This window comes from Somniosus microcephalus, chromosome 9 (genome assembly GCF_052327205.1).
Source record: "Somniosus microcephalus isolate GS21.2 chromosome 9, FLI_Smic_1.0, whole genome shotgun sequence".
NCBI lineage: Eukaryota > Metazoa > Chordata > Chondrichthyes > Squaliformes > Somniosidae > Somniosus > Somniosus microcephalus.
In genome coordinates this window covers 129,326,221-129,348,839 of record NC_140995.1, presented here as the reverse complement: position 1 = coordinate 129,348,839, position 22,619 = coordinate 129,326,221, and positions in this window count along the sequence as shown.

Genomic DNA, 22,619 nt, shown 5'->3' with positions numbered 1-22,619 from the left:
CTGTATACATCAGCTTACCCTGTGTGTACGCAACATTCAGTGTATAGCGTTGCAGCCTGATCATCATTCTTTGTATTCTAAGCGGACAGCTATTTAGTGGCTTTTGGAACAATGCAATCAAGGGCTTATGGTCAGTCTCTACACTGATTGCTTGTCCTGACACAAACTGGTGAAATCTTTCACAGGCGTATGTGATGCTGAGCAGCTCCTTTTCTATTTGAGCATATCGCGTCTCCGCGTCTGTCATCGAGTGCGATGCATATGCAATAGGTTGCCAGTAGTCATATTTTTGTAGAAGAACGGCACCGAGCCCACTCTGTGATGCATCTGATGATATCTTGATGGGTCTCGCTGGGTCATAAAACCTCAGAACTGGTTCCTCTGTGAGCAGTTTCTTTAGATCGCTCCATGACTTCTCATGCTCATGATTCCATTCCCATTCTATGTTCTTTTCAGTTAGTCGTCTCAGTGGCGCCATCTTTTCTGAGAGGTTGGATATGAATTTACCCATGTAGTTGATCATTCCATTAAACCTCTGCATGTCCTTTTTGCATTGTGGCTTTGGCATATTCTCAATGGCGGACACCTTTCTGGGATCTGGTCTGATGCCCTCACTGCTAAGGATATCTCCCACGAATGTCAGTTCTGTCACCCCGAGCTGGCATTTCTCTCTGTTCAGCTTCAGGTTTGTTTTCCTTGTTGCTTCCAGCACTTTTTTCAGTCTCTCGTCATGCTCAGTTCTCGTGGTTCCCCATACTATGATGTCATCCATTGATGTATCAACTCCCTCCAGGTGCTCATAGACCATATGGATAGTTTTGTGATACACTTCAGGAGCTGAGGCAATGCCAAATGGTAACCTTAGGAATCTGTATCTGCCAAATGGACTGTTGAACGTGCACAGTCTTGAACTTGCCTCGTCCAGTTTCATCTACCAAAATCCTGATGATGCATCTAACTTGCTGAAATACTTTGCATTTGCAAACTGTGACATGATTTCCTCACGTGTAGGAAGCTTGAAGTGCTCTCTCTTTATTGCTCTGTTTAGATCTCTTGGATCCAGGCAAATTCTGAGCTTTCCATTCTTTTTGTCCACAACGACGAGGGAACTCACCCACTCAGTTGGCTCATCTATCTTCTGAATCACGTTCAGGCTTTCCATTCTGTCCAACTCTGCCTTCAGTTGCTTTTGAAGAGCAAACAGAACTTTTCTGCATGGATGTATGACCGTTGGCATACTTTTATCTACTGTGATCGTGTGTTCTCCTGGAAGGCAGCCTAGACCCTGAAATAGGTCGTTGTACTCTTTCATGAGTTCATCATAGACTGTCTCTCCTTCGCATTCCACAATGAGGACTCTCTTTACCAGGTTCAGTCTCTCACAGGCTTTTAAACCTAGTATGGCCTGCACATCCTTTGGCACCATGATTAATGCTAGCGTGTGCTCTTTGTCCTTGTGTGTCACTTTGACAATGCATCTTCCTTTCACTGGGTATATTAGTACCTGAGTATCCTGTCACTTTCACTTTTATTCCATGTATCTTTGGTCTGGGTCTAATTTTCTTAAAATCAGTCTCTGATATCACATTAACTTGTGCTCCAGTATCCAATTTAAATGGAATGTGTATGTCATTCGCTTTTAGTGTCAACATCCAGTCTCTTTTTTCTTCTTTTTTGTTTTCAGACACAACATCTACATAGAACTCCTCTATCTCGCTTTCATCTATTGCATGGACCTTGCTTTGTTGCGCTTGGTTCTTACAGCAACGGGCATAATGGTTGTTTTTGTTGCAACTATTGCATGTTTTACCGTATGCTGGACACTTTTTTGGTGGATGCTGTGTACCGCATCGACTACATGACTTTCGATTGCCCCTTTCATTTTTGTTCGCTGGCCATGCCTCTTTTTTCACATTGGCGCTCTTTTTGTTAAACGGTTTGTGTCCGTTCTTTCTCACTGCATCCACGTTGCAGCTACTGTCACTGAACAGCTCCTTTGCCTGCGACTTCACAGCCTCTGTAGCCCTACACAGTGCTATGGCTTTTCCCAGGTCTAGATCTTGCTCTCTTAGCAGTCTTTCCCTTAGACCATTATTTGGAATACTACACACCAGTCTGTCTTTTATCAGCGAGTCTGTCAGTCCCCCAAATTCACATGTTTTGCTTCGGTTTCTCAGTTCAGTCACATACTGATCAATATTCTCTCCCGTTTTCTGTACACATGTGAAAAATCAATGCCTCTCAAACGTCACGTTACGTTTAGGTATGCAGTAGGCCTCAAACTGTTCCATTATTTTATCCAACTTCATTTTGTCTCCATCAGCAGCGAATGTGAAGTTATTATACACCTCCAGCGCTTCATCACACATGACATGTAAGAACACTGACGCTTTCATTTTATCACTTTTCTCGTCAGCTCCGATTGCCGCTAAATACAACTCCAAACGTTGTTTGAATCTCCTCCTATTTTCAGCCACATTGCCTGTCAACTGAAGCTTCGCCGGTGGGTGTAAACCTTCCATTTTTTCACTTCGTTAGCTATTCTCCAATGGTAAGTAACGATGTTCTCTTTTGGCTTGCTAATATGTGGAGAGCTGATTTAACTTCAGATTTTTCCTCTTCATCTCTTTCAATCACTTCTGACACCATGTATTGATTTGTATGTGGGTTCAATGACGACACATTCATGAAAGAGCTTGTCTTTTTATCTAAAGTATGTTCAACTCTGTTAACAGCATTACAGGAAACACCATCTTAGAGATCCATCTAAAGTGAAACTAAAACTAAACTGCTTGTCTCTCACATGCCCTCTGCTGGTCAGGCATAAATAATCAATCAGGCAAATATGCTGGTAAGGCATAAATAATTAAACAGGCAAATACCATCACTACTTGCTGATATCATTACAAGGGGTGGGAAGGCCTTTCTGTGCTGGGGCTGCAGGTAATGCAGGGCTAAGCAGAGTAATGAAAGATGTGAGTTAAGGGGCTCAGTTGGTAGCACTCTTGCCTTTGAGTCAGAAGGTTGTGGGCTCAAGTCCCACTCCTGAGATTTGAGCACATAAATCTATGCTGACACTCCAGTGCAGTACTGAGGGAGTGCTACACTGTTGAAGGTGCCATCTCTTGGATGAGTCTTAAACTGAGGCCCCGTCTGCTCTCTCAGGTGGTTGTAAAAGATCGCATGGCATTATTTTGAAGAAGAGCAGGGGAGTTATCCCCGGTGTCCTGGCCATATTTATCTTTGAATCAACATCACTAAAAAAACAGATTATCTGGTCATTATCACATTGCTGTTTGTGGGAGCTTGCTGTGTGCAATTTGGCTGCTGTGCTTCCTACATTACAACAGTGACTGTCCTTCAAAAGTACTTCATTGGCTGTAAAGCGCTTTGGAATGTCTAGTGGTCATGAAAGGCGCTATATAAATGCAAGACTTTTAGGTCATTGAACTTTTTCCTGCATTGCAGCCATGCTTCTGGTGCTTGGCAACTCTATCACCTCTGATGCTGGGCAGCTTGCTTTGATATCTTCCTACTGCCTGGTGCACCTCCCCTTTATGAGGTGTAGGTTGCCTTTAAATGGCATCAGCAACGCGCAATGTTGACTCCCTCTAATACTCTAATAGGCGAGCTGCCAATCAACAGTGCGAGTAGTGCTAATAGCCTACCTATTTTATTTATATTAATCAGGTGGATCAATTTGGGGCCTTAGTTGCATCCATGAGATCGGGCACACACTCCGAGTAAGGCACCCAATCTGCACCTGAAAATGGACGTACACCAATTTCTACGCCCTAGTATCTATCTATATATATAAATCGGCACATCTGTCTGTCTGTCATTCTGTCTGTCATTCTGTCTGTCATCGCGTGTGCGTCTGTCGGGCTATGCGCCAAAAGTTACAGGGCGTACCTACGCGCGCGTTACCTCCAAAGAAAGCTTACGCTTCCGAGACGGTTTTAAGCGTATTTACGTTTCGGCCGGGCTAAAATCGCGCCCGCGGTATCCCAAAAACCTTCAACATTCCGCTCATTAGCATCTCATTATCCGCTCATTAGCGACAGAGTGACCTCGAGCTCGACCAATTGTATGCCGGGTTGCTGGCGTGTGCCACCGGGCCAATCGGTGCGTGTGTGGCCGGGCTTTATCGTTCTGAACCGAGGTGAGTCGCCGCCATCTTGATTCCAAACTTTTCCTTTCTTTTTCCCGCTTTCTGCATCTTTAAAAAAAACGTTGCTTTTAAAACACATACTGTTTTAAAAAAAAATGATTTAGAAACGAATTAACTTATCTAATCTCATTAATTTTCCTACCTTTCCCCGTTTTTCCAGGTAGGCCTCGAAGCCTCGGCTTCTCCTTCGCACCCACGCCCGAGCTAGGCACCTCCCGGCCACACTCGAAGGCTGGAGGGCCGAGCCTCAGCCCAGCGCCGCTAGGGTGCGCGCGCAGCAGGAGCTGAGACGCGGCGTCTCTCTCTGGCTCGGCCGGGGGGCGGGGCTTGCTGAGCGTCAAGCGTTACCCTGGCAACCGGGCCCGCCGGCCGTCTCGTACAGCCGCAATCGGCGGTCTTCACCTCGGGGGGGGGGGGGCGCGACCCTCGGCGGGGGCCGCGACCCTCTGCGGGGGCCGCGACCCTCGGGGGGGGGGCCGCGACCCTCGGGGGGGGCCGCGACCCTCGGGGGGGGCCCCACCCTCCCTCCCCTCCCTCCCCCCCCGCCCCCCCCTCCCCCTACCCTTCCCCCCCTCTCCCCCCCTTCCCTTCCCCCCTCCCCCCTTCCCTTCGCCCCCCCCCGCCCGCCCTCCCTTCCCCCCCTTCCCCCCGCCCTCCCTTCCCCCCCGCCCACCTCCCCCCCCGCCCTCCCCGCCCTCCCTTCCCCCCCCCACCCGCCCCACCCTCCCTTCCACCCCCCCAGTCGCTCTCTCCCTCTCTCTTCCAACAACAACATGCCCTCGAAAAAGCCTCGGCACCGCCGGGCACTTCAGCTAGTCTATCTATATATATAAATCGGTCGATCTGTCTGTCTGTCATTCTGTCTGTCATTCTGTCTGTCATTCTGTCTGTCATTCTGTCTGTCATCGCCTGTGCGTCTGTCGGGCTATGCGCTCGAAAGTTACAGGGCGTACCTACGCGCGCGTTACCTCCAAAGAAAGCTTACGCTTCCGAGACAGTTTTAAGCGTATTTACGTTTCGGCCGGGCTAAAATCCCGCCCGCGGTATCCCAAAAACCTTCAACGTTCCGCTCATTAGCATCTCATTATCCGCTCATTAGCGACAGAGTGACCTTGAGCTCGACCAATCGTACGCCGGGTTGCTGGCGTGTGCTGCCGGGCCAATCGGTGCGCGTGTGGCCGGGCCTTATCCTTCTGAACCGAGGTGAGTTGCCACCATCTTGATTCCAAACTTTTCCTTTCTTTTTCCCGCTTTCTGCGTCTTATAAAAAAAGTTGCTTTTAAAACACATGTTTTAAAAAAAAATGATTTAGAAAGTAATTAACTTATCTAATCTCATTAATTTTCCTACCTTTCCCCGTTTTTCCAGGTAGGCCTAGAAGCCTCGGCATCTCCTCCGCACCCACGCCCGAGCTAGGCACCTCCCGGCCCCACTCGAAGGCTGGAAGGCCGAGCCTCAGCCCAGCGCCGCTAGGGTGCGCGCGCAGCAGGAGCTGAGACGCGGCATCTCTCTCTGGCTCGGCCGGGGGGTGGGGCTTGCTGAGCGTCAAGCGTTACCCTGGCAACCCCGGCCGGCCGTCTCGCACAGCCGCAATCGGCGGTCTTCACCTCGGGCGGGGTGGGGGGTCGCGACCCTCGGGGGGGCCGCGACCCTCGGGGGGGGCCGCGACCCTCGGGGGGGGCCGCGACCCTCGGGGGGCTGCCGCGCACGCAGCAGGAGCAGCTGAGACGCGGCGTCTCTCTCTCTCTGGCTCGGCCCGGGGGCGGGGCTTGGTCAGCGTCACTGTTACCCTGGCAACCGGGCCCGCCAGCCGAGCCAGAGACGCCGCGTCTCAGCTCCTGCTGCGCGCGCAATCGGCGGTCTTCACCTCGGGGGGGGCGCGACCCTCGGGGGGGTGGGGGGGGGCGCGACCCTCGGGGGGGGCGCGACCCTCGGGGGGGCCGCGACCCTCCCTCCCTCCCTTCTCCCCCCCGCCCTCCCTTTCCCCCCCTTTTCCCCCCCCGCCCTCCCCCCTCCCTTTCCCCCCTCCCTCCCCTCCCCCCGCCCTCCCTTCCCCGCCCTCCCCTCCCCTTCCTCCCCCTCCCCCCCTCCCCCTCCCCCCTCCTCTCCCCCCTCCCCTCCCCCCCTCCTCCCCTCCCCTCTCCCCTCCCCTCCCCCCTCCCCTCCCCCCTCCCCTCCCTCCCCTCCCCCCTCCCTCTCTTCCCCCCAGTCGCTCTCTCTCTTCCCCCCAGTCGCTCTCTCTCTCTCTTCCAACAACAACATTCCCTCGAAAAAGCCTCGGCACCGCCGGGCACTTCAGCTAGTCTATATATATAAACGGATGCTTCTTTCTGTCTGTCTGTCCTTCTGTCTGTCCTTGGGTGTGCGTCTGTCCAGCTATGCGCTCGAAAGTTACAGGGCGTACCTACGCGTGCGTTACGTCGAAAGAAAGCTTACCTTTCCAAAACGGTCTTAAGCATGTTTACGTTTCGGCCGGACAAAAATTGCGCCCGCGGTATCCGAAAAACGTTCAACATTCCGCTCATTAGCATCTCATTAGCGATAGAGTGACATCGAGGTCAACCAATCGTACGGCGGGCTCCTGGCGCGTGCGGCCGGGCCCTCCTACGGTCGAGTGACGGGACGATTGACCAATCCTACGCTTCGGTGACCTGACGGTCGACCAATCGGTGCATGTGTGGGCGGGCCTTATCGTTCTGAACCGAGGTGAGTGGCCGCCATCTTGATTTTTCACGATTTTTTCCCCACACTTTCTGTGTGTTAGGGAACTGAGGTAAATATTTGAATTATGTGTTAGGGAATTAAATAACAATTTATTTGAGTTTTAAATTGTGTTTAGCAACAGTAGGAAATTGAGTGATCCCCTAACCGCCACCGCCCCCCCCCCCCTCCTCACCCTCGCGCAGGGGAGACTCGGGGCTGCTCTCCAGGCCCGCTGCAGGCAGGCCTGAAGCTCAAACAATTTCTCTCTCTCTCTCTCTCTCTCCTCTTCCCTCTCTCTCTCTCTCCTTCTCCTCTTCCCTCCCTCCCTCTCCTTCTCTCTCTCCTCTTCCCTCTCTCTCTCTCTACTTCCCCCTCTCTCTCTTCCCGTGAGTGCGGGACCGGCAAAACCGGCGTTTTTTAAACAGCTGTCCCCGATCTCAATCGGACACGGGAGTCTGCCAACCGGGTCCAAAGGCCCGCCTTGTTCACCAGCAGGAACCTCGGCCTCCCGTTGTCGGACTGACTCCGTTCTGCTACCGAGGTGAGTCCGGTCGGGCCTGAGGCGCTAGCGAGGGAGAGGGGAGGCAGGGAGAGAAAGGAAAGGAGGGAGAGGAGAAAGGGGGGTGTGAGGGAGAGGGAGCGGTTGTGAGGGAGAGGGGGGGTGTGAGGGAGGGGGATGAGGGAGGGAGGGGGGGAGTGTGAGGGAGAGGGGGGAGTGTGTGTGTGAGGGGGGGAGTTTGTGTGTGTGAGGGAGGGGGGAGTTTGTGTGTGTGAGGGAGGGGGGAGTGTGTGTGTGAGGGAGGGGGGAGTGTGTGTGTGAGGCGGGGGGGAGTGTGTGTGTGAGGCGGGGGGGAGTGTGTGTGTGAGGGAGGGGGGAGTTTGTGTGTGTGAGGGAGGGGGTAGTGTGTGTGTGAGGCGGGGGGGAGTGTGTGTGTGAGGCGGGGGGGAGTGTGTGTGTGAGGCGGGGGGGAGTGTGTGTGTGAGGGAGGGGGGGTGTGTGTGTGTGTGTGAGGGAGGGGGGGAGTGTGTGTAAAAATGTTCAATAAAAACTTACTAAATAACCTCATTAGCCTCTCTTCCCCCCCACTCGCTCTCTCTCTTCCCCCCCACTCGCTCTCTCTCTTCCCCCCCACTCGCTCTCTCTCTTCCCCCCCAGTCGCTCTCTCTCTTCCCCCCCAAGTCGCTCTCTCTCTTCCCCCCCAGTCGCTCTCTCTCTTCCCCCCCAGTCACTCTCTCTCTTCCCCCCCAGTCGCTCTCTCTCTTCCCCCCCCAGTCGCGCTCTCTCTCTCTCCCCGCCCCCCAGTCACGCTCTCTCTCTCTTCCAACAACAACATGCCCTCAAAAGACCCTCGGCACCGCTGGGCACTTCAGCTAGTCTTATAATTCAATTCAATTCAATTCAAATGCTTTATTGGCATGAAAGTTTACAGGGAACCATATTGCCAAAGCTTACACAACAAAATGTACAGTTTTCCAACATTCTGTAGGTGTCAAACAATTTTGACCTTCGTTGGGTACATACAATATTACTTTAAACAATATTAATTTAAACAGTCTTTGTACATCAGTGGGTATATTCAGTATTAATTTTAAACAGTCCTCAGGTTGTGACATGTTGTTACATATTTGGCACCAAGGTATGGTCTGTCTCCTTCTCCCAGGACTAATCTTAATTTTGACAGGTCATCCAATTCCTTGAAATCTGGGGTTGTTTGGCTGAGCTTGTCAAATAATATGTTTCTTGATGTGTTGAATTTTTCGCATTTTAGGAGGAAATGCATCTCTGTCTCAACCTCGCCGGCCAGACATTGATCACATTCATTGATCATATTCTATTCTCTCTAGGCTGCCAGGATTTCTTGTATCTTCCTTTTTCAATTGCCAGTTGGTGGTCGCTTAGTCTGTACCTGGTGAGGGTCTGTCTCTGTTTTGTGTCTCTGATGGTCGAGAGATAGTCTGCCAGTTTATATTCTCTTTTTAGGGCCCGGTAACATTCTAATCTGCTTTGGCTTTTGGTTATTTTGTTCCAATGTTCCAGGTAGGTTTCTTTGCTTTGTTTAATGATTTGGTTCACTCGGATTGGTGTTTGGACGGCAGTGTTGGTCTGGGACTGGTCAGGGTCCGGCTGAGTAGGAGTACTTAGTTTCAGTAGCAGCTGACTCAGGGGACTCTTTTCTGGGTTTAGCTCTTGGGTCTGGAAGGCTTTAAAATGAAGGGTGTCTGGGGGGCTAGATTTGAGGTGATTTAGGAAGTTTAGTGCTCGTTTTTGGATGTTTATTATCAGTGGGTATCTGCCTAGTTCGGCTCTGCATGCATTTGTTGGTGTTTTCCTTTGGGTGCAAAGGATGCTTCGGCAAAATTCTGCATGTAGGGCTTCTGTTGTGTGTTTTTCCCATTTAGTGTAGCTATGGTGATTGAGCGGGCCCCATACTTCACTACCGTACAGCGCAATCGGCAGGATTACGCTGTCAAATATTTTTAGCCAGATTTTGATTGGGATTTGGATGTTGTAGAATTTTCTTTTTATTGCATATAGGGCTCTTCGGGCTTTTTCTTTTAGTGCATTCACTGCTATGCTGAAGCTCCCTGATGCTGTAATGGTTAGACCAAGGTAAGTGTAGCTCATAGTGTGTCCTATGATGGTATCACTGAGAGTAAACTGGTATTTGTTTTCCTGACACCTGGGCCTTTTTTGAAAAATCATGATGTTGGTTTTCTTTAGATTTACTGTTAGGGCCCAATTTTGGCAGTATTTGTCGAGTAGGTCTAGTTGTTGCTGTAATCCCTGTTCTGTGGGAGACAGCAGAACCAGGTCATCCGCATAGAACAGGGATTTCACTTCTCCATCCAGGAGAAATAGACCCGGTGACTCGCTTTGCTCCAGCATGTCTGCTAGTTCATTTATGTATATGTTGAACAGGGTCGGGCTCAAATTGCAGCCCTGCCGGACGCCTCTTCTCTGGGTGAAGAAACAGGTGCGTTTGTCTCCAATTTTGACACCGCATTTATTTTTCAGATACATCGATTTAATAAGGTCATAGACTTTGCCCCCTATTCCACACTGAAGAAGTTTGTAATAGAGCCCTTCATGCCAGATAGAGTCAAAGGCTTTCTTGAAGTCAATGAAACAAGCGAATATTTTCCCATTTTTTGTTTGGTGTACATGCTTTTCAATGAGAGTGTGAAGGGTATAGATATGGTCGGTGGTGCGGTGTTTTGGAAAAAAGCCTATTTGATTTTTTCTAAGGATCTTATGTTTGTTAAGAAAATCCAGTAATCTACTATTTAGAATACTGCAGAATAACTTCCCTAGACAACTGTTGACACAGATGCCGCGGTAGTTATTTGGGTCTGATTTGTTTCCACTTTTATATATGGGAGAGATGAGTCCTTGGCACCAGATATCGGGAAAACAGCCTGAACGTAATGTGATGTTGAATAACTTGAGTACCGCACCCTGCATCTCCATATTGCTGAACTTGAGCATTTCATTTTTGATGTTGTCTGGACCACAGGCTTTCTTTAGGTGGAGAGATTTTGTTTTTGTGGCCAGTTCTTTCCATGTGATTGGGGAGCCTAGAGGGTTTTGGTTGTCTTTAATTGTTGCTTCTAATGTGTGGAGTTTTTCTGTGACATGATGTTGACTTGGGTTTGTTTCGTTTATTGGGATGTCTTTGTAGAGGTTTTCAAAATGTGTTCTCCAGATGTCGCCATCTTGGATTGGTAATGCTTGCAATTGTGTTGTACTCAGGTTATTCCACATTTCCCAGATTGATTTGGATTAATGGAGTTTTCAATTTCTTCGAGTATTTTGTGGGTATAGTTTTGTGTTTTGTTCCTAATGGTGTGTTTATATCTTTTGAGGGTCTCATTGTATCTAGTACGTAGGTCTGGATTGTTTGGTTGGCGATGTTTTTGGTTTGATATTTTTCTCAGGTCTTTTCTGGCATTTTTGCATTCGTGGTCAAACCATTTCTCATTTTTATTGTGTCTTTTGTAACGTTTATATATATATATATATATAAATCGGTACTTCTGTCTGTCATTCTGTCTGTCATTCTGTCATTCTGTCTGTCATTCTGTCATTCTGTCTGTCATCGCGTGTGCGTCTTGCGGGTATGCGCTCGAAAGTTACAGGGCGTACCTACGCGCGCGTTACCTCCAAAGAAAGCTTACGCTTCCGAGACGGTTTTAAGCGTATTTACGTTTCGGCCGGGCTAAAATTGCGCCCGCGGTATCCCAAAAACCTTCAACATTCCGCTCATTAGCATCTCATTATCCGGTCATTAGCGACAGAGTGACCTCGAGCTCGACCAGTCGTACGCCGGGTTGCTGGTGTGTGCCGCCGGGCCAATCGGTGCGTGTGTGGCCGGGCTTTATCGTTCTGAACCAAGGTGAGTCGCCGCCATCTTGATTCCAAACTTTTCCTTTCTTTTTCCCGCTTTCTGCATCTTAAAGAAAAAGTTGCTTTTAAAACACATATTGTTTTTTAAAAAAATGATTTAGAAAGTAATTAACTTATCTAATCTCATTAATTTTCCTACCTTTCCCCGTTTTTCCAGGTAGGCCGAGAAGCCTCGGCGTCTCCTCCGCACCCACGCCCGAGCTAGGCACCTCCCGGCCCCACTCGAAGGCTGGAGGGCCGAGCCTCAGCCCAGCACCGCTAGGGTGTGCGCGCAGCAGGAGCTGAGACGCGCTGTCTCTCTCTGGCTGGCCGGGGGGCGGGGCTTGCTGAGCGTCCAGCGTTACCCTGGCAACCGGGCCCGCTGGACGTCTCGCACAGCCGCAATCGGCAGTCTTCACCTCGGGGGGGGGGGCCGCAACCCTCGGGGGGGGCGGAGGGGGGCCGCGACCCTCGGGCGGGGGGTGGGGGGGCCGCGCGCGCAGCAGGAGCAGCTGAGACGCGTAGTCTCTCTCTCCGGCTTGGTCAGCATCACGGTTACCCTGGCAACCGGGCCCTCCGGCCGAGAGAGACGCCGCGTCTCAGCTCCTGCTGCGCGCGCAATCGGCGGTCTTCACCTCGGGGGGGGGCGCCCCCCACCCTCCCTCCCCTCTCTCTCCCCCCCTTTCCCCCCCCGCCCTCCCTTCCTCCCCCCCCCGCCCTCCCCCCTCCCTCCCTTCCCCGCCCTCCCTGTCCCTCCCCCCTGCCCTCCCTTCCCCTCCCCCTGCCCTCCCTTCCCCCCCCTTCCTCCCCCCTCCCCTCCCCCCCTCCCTTCCCCGCCCTCCCCCTCCCCTCCCCCCTGCCCCCTCTTCCCCGCCCTCCCCCTCCCCTCCCCCTCCCTCCCTCCCATCCCTCTCTTCCCCCCAGTCGCTCTCTCTCTTCCCCCCAGTCGCTCTCTCTCTTCCCCCCAGTCACTCGCTCTCTCTCTTCCAGCAACAACATTCCCTCGAAAAAGCCTCGGCACCGCCGGGCACTTCAGCTAGTTATATATATAAATCGGTACTTCTGTCATTCTGTCATTCTGTCTGTCATCGCGTGTGCGTCTGTCGGGCTATGCGCTTGAAAGTTACAGGGCGGCGCGTGTTACCTCCAAAGAAAGCTTACGCTTCCGAGACGGTTTTAAGCATTTTTACGTATCGGCCGGGCTAAAATCGCGCCCGCGGTATCCGAAAAACCTTAACATTCCGCTCATTAGCATCTCATTATCCGCTCATTAGCGACAGAGTGACCTCGAGCTCGACCAATCGTACGCCGGGTTGCTGGCATGTGCCGCCGGGCCAATCGGTGCGTGTGTGGGCGGGCCTTATCGTTCTGAACCGAGGTGAGTAGCCGCCATCTTGCTTCCATTCTTTTTCCTGCTTTCTGCGTCTTTCTTTTCAAATATACATTTCCAGCAAAAAAAAAGTTGCTTTTAAAACACAAATTGTTTTTTAAAAAAGTGAATTAATTTGTAAATCTTTTGTCTAACCGCTATAATTCTCCTACCTTTCACCGTTTTTCTAGGCCCGGGGCCTAGGCTTCTCCAACTGCCAGCAGTGCAACTCTAGACCCAGGCTCCCAGCCTAGACAGAGACAAACACTGGCAGAGGGCAGAGGGTGTGCTGCCTCAGCTCCATTCCCGGGGTCAGTAGGTGGGGAGGCTTCATAAGCAACTGGGGTAAGGTTGCAAGCCCCAAATAATAATCTGAAAATCCTGTGTTTGCAGCTGAGGAAATTTCTTCTGCAGACAGCCCCCGGTTAACGGCAGCCATGTTTGTCAAGGAGGGCAAAAAGTTTCAGTGTGACGCCATTTTGATTCAGTGTGTAACAGAGTGCATGCGCGGCCATCTTAGTACAGGAACATAGAGTGGGTGGGGCTTCTGTGCTCCAAATCTGTGTCTGTGACAGACAATCGACTGTGTAGCTGTGCAAGGTCTGTCGCTATAGCAACAGCTTTAGCTACAGAGCTTCAGGGCCACACCTGCAGTGTTTAGAAGCTGTTGCTAAGCAACAGTGTTTGTTGTTAAATACAGAGATAAGAATCTCTGTATCTCTCAACATTGAGAGTGGGTGCCGGATAGCACAAAGTTTCCTGTACTTTAAGTTTATCTCCCCCCTCCTTTCCCACCCCCCACGCCCCCCTCACACCCCCATTCCCCCCCACACCCCTCCCCCCCACACCCCCTTCCCCCCCACCCCCCTCACACCCCCCTCCCCCCAACCCCCTCACACCCCCCTCCCCCCGCCCACCCCCTTCCTCCCCCCACCCCCCTCCCCCCGCCCTCCCCCTTCCCCCCCTGCCCTCCCTGCCCCCCCGCCCTCCCTTCCCCCCCCCGCCCCCCCGCTGTGCCCCCCCGCCCCTCCTTCCCTCCCCCCGCTGCGCCCCCCCGCCCCTCCTTCCCCCCCGCCCTCCCTTCCCCCCCCCGCCGCCCCCCCCACTGCGCCCCCCCGCCCCTCCTTCCCCCCCGCCCCTCCTTCCCCCGCCCCTTCCCCCCCCCCCTCCCATCGCTCTCTCTGTCTCTCTTCCAACAACAACATGCCCTCGAAAAAGCCTCGGCACTGCCGGGCACTTCAGCTAGTAAAATATATATTGTATAGATGGGGGGAAAAATTCAGTTGCTTTGCGCCTCCCATTAGCGCCCTGAGGAGGTGCTAACGGGATGCAAAACAGCTAGCACCCGGGCGCTGCGCCGCTAACACCTCCCGCGAAATTCAGCGGGAGGTTAGCAGTGGTGGTAGCCGGTAGCGCGGCGCTACACCTCCAGCGATGACATCATCGCTGTGCGCTGCACCCCGCTTGCGCCCCAGCCGCAAACTTGGCTCGCGACCCCGACCTACCACCGGATGCTATGTCCGACAAAGTCAGGGAGGCGTTCTTGCAGCTGGGGTGGCAATAATTAAAGGGCAGGTGCCAGGCAGCCATTTTTTTTGGGCCGCCGGCCAGCACCTGCTGGTCACTTCTGCGCTAGACCCCTCCCCTTTAAAAAATGGGAGGGAGGCCTGCAGTACTGCAGCGCTATGTGCCGGCGCGTGTGGCGCTTGTACACATAGCACCGTGATATTCAATGGGAGCACCCCAAGAGCGCCATGTGCCAGAGCACTTCTGGTAGCTTAATTTTGCACTGAACAAATATTTTGTATCTGTCTTGACGGTAGAAGACACTAACAACATCCCAATAATGGATAATCAAGGAGCCACGGGGGGGGGGGGGGGGTTGGCGGGGGACTAAAGACAATCACTATCACTAAGGAAAAAGTACTTGGTAAAATAATGGGACTAAAAGACAACAAGTCCCCTGGACCAGATGGCCTGCATCCCAGGGTCTTAAAAGAAGTGGCTGCAGAGATAGTGGATGCATTGGTTGCAATATTCCAAAATTCCCTGGACTCTGGAGAGGTCCCAGCAGATTGGAAAACCGCAAGTGTAGCACCCCTATTTAAGAAAGGAGGGAGACAGAAAGCAGGAAACTGGTTTTATGAAAGGGAAATCATGTTTACCAAATTTGCTGGAGTTCTTTGAGGATGTAACGAGTAGGGTAGATAAAGGTGAGCCAGTGGATGTGGTGTATTTGGATTTCCAGAAGGCATTCAGTAAGGTGCCACATAAAAGGTTACTGCATAAGATAAGAGCTCACGGAGTTGGGGGTAATATATTAGTATGGATAGAGAATTGGCTAACTAACAGAAAGCAGAGAGTCGGGATATATGGGTAATTTTCTGGTTGGCAAACGGTAACTAGTGGTGCTGGGGCCTCAACTATTTACAATCTACATTAATGACTTGTATGAAGGGACCGAGTGTAATGTAGCCAAGTTTGCGGATGATACAAAGATGGGTGGGAAAGCAAGTTGTGCAGAGGACTCAAAGAATCTGCAAAGGGATATAGACAGGCTAAGTGAGTGGGCAAACATTTGGCAGATGGAGTATAATGTGGGGAAGTGCGAGGTTATCCACTTTGGCAGAAAAAATAAAAAAGCAAATTATTATTTAAATGGAGAGAGATTACAAAATGCTACAGTTCAGAGGGACCTGGGAGTCCTTGTGCATGAAACACAAAAAGTTAGCATGCAGGTACAGCAAGTAATCAAAAAGGCAAATGGAATGTTGGCCTTTATTTCAAGGGGGTTGGAGTATAAAAGCAAGGAAGTCCTTTTACAACTGTACACGATATTGGTGAGACCACACCTTGAGTACTGCGCACAGTTTTGGTCTCCTTATTTAAGGAAGGATATATTTGCATTGGAGGCAGCTCGGAGATGATTCACTAGGTTAATTTCAGAGATGAGGGGTTTGATGTATGAGGAAAGGTTGAGCAGGCTGGGCCTATACTCATTGGAATTTAGAAGAATGAGAGGTGATCTTATTGAAACATATAAGATACTGAGGGGGCTCAACAAGGTAGATGCAGAGAGGGTGTTTCCCCTCGTGGGGAAATCTAGAACTCGGGGGCATAGTTTCAGAATAAAGGGTCGCCCTTTTAGAACTGAGATGAGGAGGAATTTCTTCTCTCAGAGAGTCGTAAATCTGTGGAATTCTCTGCCCCAGAGAGCCATGGAGACTGGGTCATTAAATATATTAAACATGGAGATAGACAGATTTTTGCAAGATAAGGGAGTGAAGGGTTATGGGGAGCGGGCAGGGAAGTGGCTTTGAGCCCAAGATCAGCCATGATCTTATTGAATGGCGGAGCAGGCTCGAGGGGCCCAGTGGCCTATTCCTGCTCCTATTTCTTCTGTTCTATATGTTTCAAGAAGACAGGTGTACTTATGTGGAATAGCTGATTCCACATAAGCGAATACCTAATAAGCAAATTCTTCTGAAAAATGACTAGAAACTGAAAAAGCGAAACCATTTATATGTTTACCACTTGTAAACTTTCCAGTTGACTGAATTATTTAGCTGTAAATTATTGTTAATTAGTTTTCTTGTCAGATTATACAATTAAAAGCATTCACATCACAAATTGTACATAGTCACCTCAGGTATTTCATCCTTTACTGCAGCAACCAGATTTGAATTTCTACTAAAATTAATTAAAGCAAGCTTACAAGAGTTTCTGTATTCTTGTTCTTTAATAGTATTGAACATGTGTAACTGAGACTCCCAGAGCAGATGCCACTGGTGTTCCCATGTGTTTTAATGGCAGAGTACAATGTGGACATCTGCTCCTCCATGAAATCACCCCCCACTTTTCCCTCACTGGTCCTGTATTTGCTTAAAAACAGTTAAATCTCTAACTTCTTCCAGTTATGATGAAAGGTCATCGACCTGAAACGTTAACTTTGTTTCTCTCTCCACAGATGCTGCCTGACTTATTGAATATTTCCAGCATTTTCTGTTTTTATTTCAGTTTTCCAGCATCCACAGTGTTTCGCTTTTATGCAGAGCTTCATCTACTGGGAGCACATATTGAGAATTTAGGCAGGTGCCCAATGTGTGGCTATGCTTTTGGCCATTTCACAAAGCTTGGTGGGAATGCCAGAGACAAAACTTTCCCCAAATTTCAGATGCTGTTCAACCTGCTGTGATTCCAGCATTTCCTATGTTTACTGTTGAGAAGCACCAGCTGGTTCTCCTGAGTCACTAAAAGTACATCATTCCTTCTAAATGATTCTTCTCAAAAGTTTCTTTTCTGCTTATCGACCATTTGTGTGCGATTTCTTTAATATAACCTTTGCCAATAGATGATGATTTTGCGCTGTGGATTAGAAAATGCTCCCAGCCTATTCTTTCTTGCTGTGCCCATTATCTTAAACATTAAAACTGTGCCCTTGAGAGTTGCAGATTCATAAGAAGACTAATTTCAGCATTATGCAGTATAGGGCAGTGGGCCACAACTGTGAAATGCATCCACTGGGTACCAGCTGGTGTGAATGATGGGATGCATCCCTCATTAATCTTTAATGACTCTAATGACAGAGTGTCTGGAGCTTTTCTGTTGAGGCTATTCGGTGATATTGTTTTATTGATATGTTCAATCTAAGTTTTAAATGGCAATCTTAATAAGAATTTTTACAACGCCTACTTCAATTTACAAGTCAATGGAGTTGATGATAAAGTTGTACATGGCCTCAGTGAGACTTCCCCTGGATTATTAATTTTAGTTTTGGGCTCCATATTACAGAAAAGATGTAGAATTATTTGAGGTAACCTAAGAGGCTGATTCTTGAACTTAGAGGGGCTGAGTTGTGAAGAAAGAGTGACTATTCTTGGAGGGCAAAATTGGGTTGCTTTGCACCTCCCATTAGCGCCCCCGGGGGCGCTAAGTAGGCGCAAGGTGCCTAGCGCCCGGGCGTGGCGCCGCTAACGCCTCCCGTGAAATTCAGCGGGAGGCTGGCGGCAGCAGTAGCCGGTAGCGCACCGCGGCGCTGCACTTCCGATGGTGACATCATCACTGCGTGCTGCGCTCCACTTGCGTCCCGCTCGTGCCCCGGCCACAAACTTCAGTTGCGCCCCCTGACCTATCACCAGGCGATATGTCCGACAGGGTCAGGGTGGTGCTTTTGCAGCCACGGCAGCGCAATTTAAAGGGCAGGTGTTGGGCGCCCATTTTTTTTGGCTGCCAGCCAGCACCTGACCCCTTCCCCGTTTTTATTCAGGGTGCCCGCCACGATCGCTCAGCCCGGCACCCCTCTTGAGTGCCGGGCTGCTTTCCTGGCACCCTGCTCCCCGGTTGTCCAGCAGGGCCCCGGTGTGCGCTCTGCGCTAGGCCCCTCCCCTTTAATCAGGGGAGGGAGGCCTACAGTACCGTGGCACTACATGCTGACGCGCGTGGCGCTGCTGCACCTAGCGCCGCGATATTCACTTGTAGCGCCCCAGGAATGAGGGGGAGTGCTTCCAGTCGTGCCCCGCCTCCTGGTTGGGGAGCTACCACTGAATTTATGGCGCAGGGGTGCTAACTTTTTTGGGGCGCTAAAAGTAGCACCCCGAATAAGTTAGCACCCCAAAAGGGGCGCCACCGAATTTTTCCCCCTTGGACTTTACTCTTTGGAGAAGAGAAGGATGAGGGCTGATTTAATAAAGGTCTCTAAGATTTTCACATGTAAGGAGACTTTGGACTGTGGGCAGTTCTTGTGTCAGGCGCATGTGTTGTGGATTTGGGGAGACAACTTAAACTTAAGTGCTTTCCATACAAATGTAAATATTAGCCAGACTGAGTTTTTGCCATATTTGGGGTCTGAGCTATTTGTAGACCATTTGCACGTTCATTTCATGTCACATTACATTGTATCATGTTGTAATGGCAGCAGAACACTTACATGGGTAATTTTGCAAAATTGCGCTCCCAGTGGGAAGTCTCACCCACTGAGGGTGCATTGGGAATTCAGGTGCACGCTCCATACAATTTGCAGTGACAAGCGTGCTCTGTTTGATCTTGGGCAATGCTACATTATCAGACATTGTGCATATAACATCACACTTTGTTTCATAGAGAGCGAGGTCTTGCCTACGGGACTGGTGCTTTCCACTGAGCAAGTGAGAAATATCTGATACAGCTCAAAACTCAGAGTATTAGATTGACAATATCGCCATCACTCTGAAAATAGGCTGCACAAACTTTTTCATGTTAACTATCAGCAGCAAACAGCAGTGTTTAACATGATTTTGAATATGAGAGGCACAGACTGTGACCTAGAGTTAGTCCACCTCATGGTGGAGGGTAAAGACAAAAGGACTCAGCCTGTCCATGGCCTGTAGCAGCTCATTCCATAACAACATAGGCCTGCATAACAAGAACAAGTAATTTGTTGTGTGAAGCACTTTGACATGTACTATATAACTGCAAGTATTAGTATTACAACCAGGGACAGCTGTTTACATTGGCGTGATGTGGTACTGTGCCTCTGGCAACATAGAGTAAAGGCACATCATGAGCTGGTACCCACACTGATCCCAAGCGTTAGTGCCTCCCCATATATTTTACAGCACTACCATAAAAGTCAGGGCTGCCCCAGGCACTAAACACAACCACCTCTGCTTCTGATATGTTGGAATCATAGGCCAACACCATCTGTTTTTGAAAGTGAAGGAAGTACACAGATCTGTCAGCATCTAACAAGATTTTAAAACTGGGTTAATATTTCAGATATTAAATTGTCAGATCCCATCTTTTCCCATTACCAATTGCACATTTCCACCATTTTCAGTTTTTTTAGTAGATTTCCAGCATTTACAGCTTTTATCATCACTTCTTTTAGTGACATCCACTGCCTCCAATGCATTAATACAGCTACCATCAGTGCCAAAGGTGTAAATCTATAGAATGAGCCTGTCTATAACACCCAATCTGTTATTGCCCTCCTCTCTAAATACAATTCGAGGAGTTGCTTAAGAAAAGATGAATTTCAAAGATTGAGTCATTCCATTATTTTGGCTGACAGTGCAATGATTCCAAATAATTGAAGTGAAGCTATTAATTTACAAACTTAATAGTGCGCCTAACCATCAAACTCATCCAATAAAAACATATTATTTAAAACCAGTTAAAATCCTACACTTCATTGCATTAGCAGTGGTTATTGCCATTATTGCTACTTTGATACACCATTTATTTTTAGTTTCCATTATTCAAGTGAAATTTTAATTAATTGAATAACAAAAATGCATGTTAATCTTTAAAGTTTAATTTAAAATTTAATTATTTTATACAGTTCGAGTGACTAAACTAAAAAAGAAAAGACTTGCATTTACAAAACACCTTATCACATCTCTCATAAACATCCCAAAGCACTTCACAAATAATTAATTATTAAGGAGTGCAGTGACTGTGGTTATGTTGCCAAATGCAGTTTCCATTTTGTGCACAGCAAGGTCCCAGAAACAACAATGAGATGGATGATCAGTTAATCTAGGAACCCGTTCAAGTTTGTGGACCAAAGTCAGTGTGTATAAATCCTTTCTGACAAGCTCCTACGTGCTTGTGCTCTTTGAGTGATTGATGGTGCTGTATATTGTGGGCAGTAATTCTTGCAAGATGGCATGCAGCGTCATCAATCATTGGAAGAGCGCCAGCTGGTAGCAGTTTGTGAGCAGCACTTGGGAAGTGGAGAAATGGCAGAGTTCAGGGAGAAGGCGGCAATAGCGTTTTTACGAGGAAAGAAAAGGAAAATGGCAGTACCAGCATTTTGGGGTGGTTGGAGAAGAGAGAGAGAGAAAATATTGAAAATATTGAAATGAGGCGCCTGCAGTTTGTACTGTTATGAAAGCTGTCAGAGTTGTCGTAAGAAAATGTTCGTTCATGATAGGTTGCACTGTGATGCTGATGGAGCTGACCAGGTTAGACAGATTGGGCTTCATGCTCTGCGCAAAGCCTTGAGACAAGTTGGAGGTGGACTCCTCCATGTTCCGTGACATTGTGCACAAGCTTTCTGGCAGGCTGCCCAGTGCGCCAAGCATTTCCATATGTTTGCCCATCAGCCTTCTTCAGTAGGTTGGGTCCTGAAAGTCAGCATCTGAGTCCACTGCAGAAGAGCTAATGTGTGATCTTGCCTTCCAGTGAGCTGCCCCGCCAATATCCCCGGCCCTTGCTTCTGCATATTTGTGCCCGTCGAGTCACCACGTACCAGAATCCTCCTCTAACCTAGTCTCTAAAGTTTGCGTGGATTCAGCATCTGGGCTGGCGCTTGTAAGAGTCAAATCAAGAGACAGTGCATCTTCTGCAACACTGCCCTCCTCTTCCTCCATGGACTGTGGGGTGTCAACATTCTCAGAAGCTGAAATGAAAGAGAGGGACAAGGGTTAGCTTGTGGTGTGAGGAAGAGGAGAAAGAAGTGGGTGTTGAAAGCATCTGCAGCTTGTCATGCAGAGTGTGTGGGTGAGGGAGAAGTCAGATGAGACAAAGACGATTAGGTATAAAGAAACCCTGCACAGCGTCTTCTCCAGTGTAGCCAGTGGACACGGCCTCTGCTCTGCCTGTTCCCGTTATAGCCAGGACACTCTCTTCAATGGTGGAGAGGGTGTGCAGGCTTGCTCATCCTCCTCTGGTGGCAGCCTGTTGCCTGATGTTATCCCTTGCAAGAGAGAGTGATGGGGGCAGTGAGAGTCTTGTCAGGTGTTTTGAGAATATGGCTGTCATGGTAGAATAGCTGACAGTGTGTGTGTGAGATGTGAGTTGTGGGTAAGTGAGGGTTGTAATCGTGAGTGTGTGAGCATGAGCAGAAGGATGTTTAGAGAAGTGTGGTACAGTGATTGCAGGACAGTGCAGTGTAGTGGGGGAGGGCAGCATATAGAGTGCTATGAGTGTTGGAAGTAATAAGGCTCTGAGTAGTGCAGCTGTGATTTTAGCAGTCTTCTTACCTTAACAACTCTAGTTAAAGCATTGAATTTTTTTCCTGTTTTGCAGCCATGTTCTTGGGTCAATGCTCCTGGCATTGACATTCTCAGCAATCTCTTTCCACTGTCTCCTGAGCAGATGCCTGGATGGCTTCCTGCCCCTGAGGGAGAAAGGATGTCCCTCCTGCTCTCCACTGCCTGTACCAAGGCCTCCAGTGCCGCATCGGAGAACCTTGGTACCCGATCGCTGCCTCCTTCTGCCATTTGTTCATCAGGTTGTTGCACAGAATGCACTTCCCCTTTAAGAGATGCTGGCTGCCTTTAAGTAGTGTCCTGGACTCCCAATATCACCCCCCCCCCCCCCGCCCCTGCCCCCACCAATAGCCATACAGCCAATGAATAACACTGGCTGCACGTAATCAGCAGGCAGCACTGATATTCCGTACTGCCTGCATTGGCAGTAACCGGCCCGAGCAGTCCCATGCCCCCACCCCCGCGTGCCTGTTCTCGGGCACGATCTAATTTCTAGACAAATGTCTAGGAGAAAAACTTGATAATTGTTACAAAGGGACAGACACTCCAGGCTCCTCTCACTCACTGCCTGACAGTTGGCTTTGGCCTGGGAGCCGGTTTCCAGCCAAATGTTTTCGGCTGGGGAAACTCCAAAAAGCGAAACAAAATCCAATAAATTATCACAAAAGCTGTGTTTTGCTCTCATCACAGCGGTCTTTTAACTTAAATGCTGTATATAATTGTAGTTGAAATTATTTATGGTGTGAATTAGCTAAAATGTAGCAAGAGAACTATGTAAGCAAAAATGCCTCATTACATAACCATTTATTTTACATTATAATAGTAATATGTCACTAGGTCCAACCAAATATAAAGACATGAGCTAAAACAGAAAGAATACAAATACAGAAGTAAAAGAGCAAAAATGGCTTTGTCCCTTAAAGTGTGTAAGTGTGTGACGAGCTGTAGGTGTCTCCACTGATCAGTCTGTAATACATCACTTTTGCCCAGGTTAGTCAGTGTTCCATTCTGAGGAGCTTT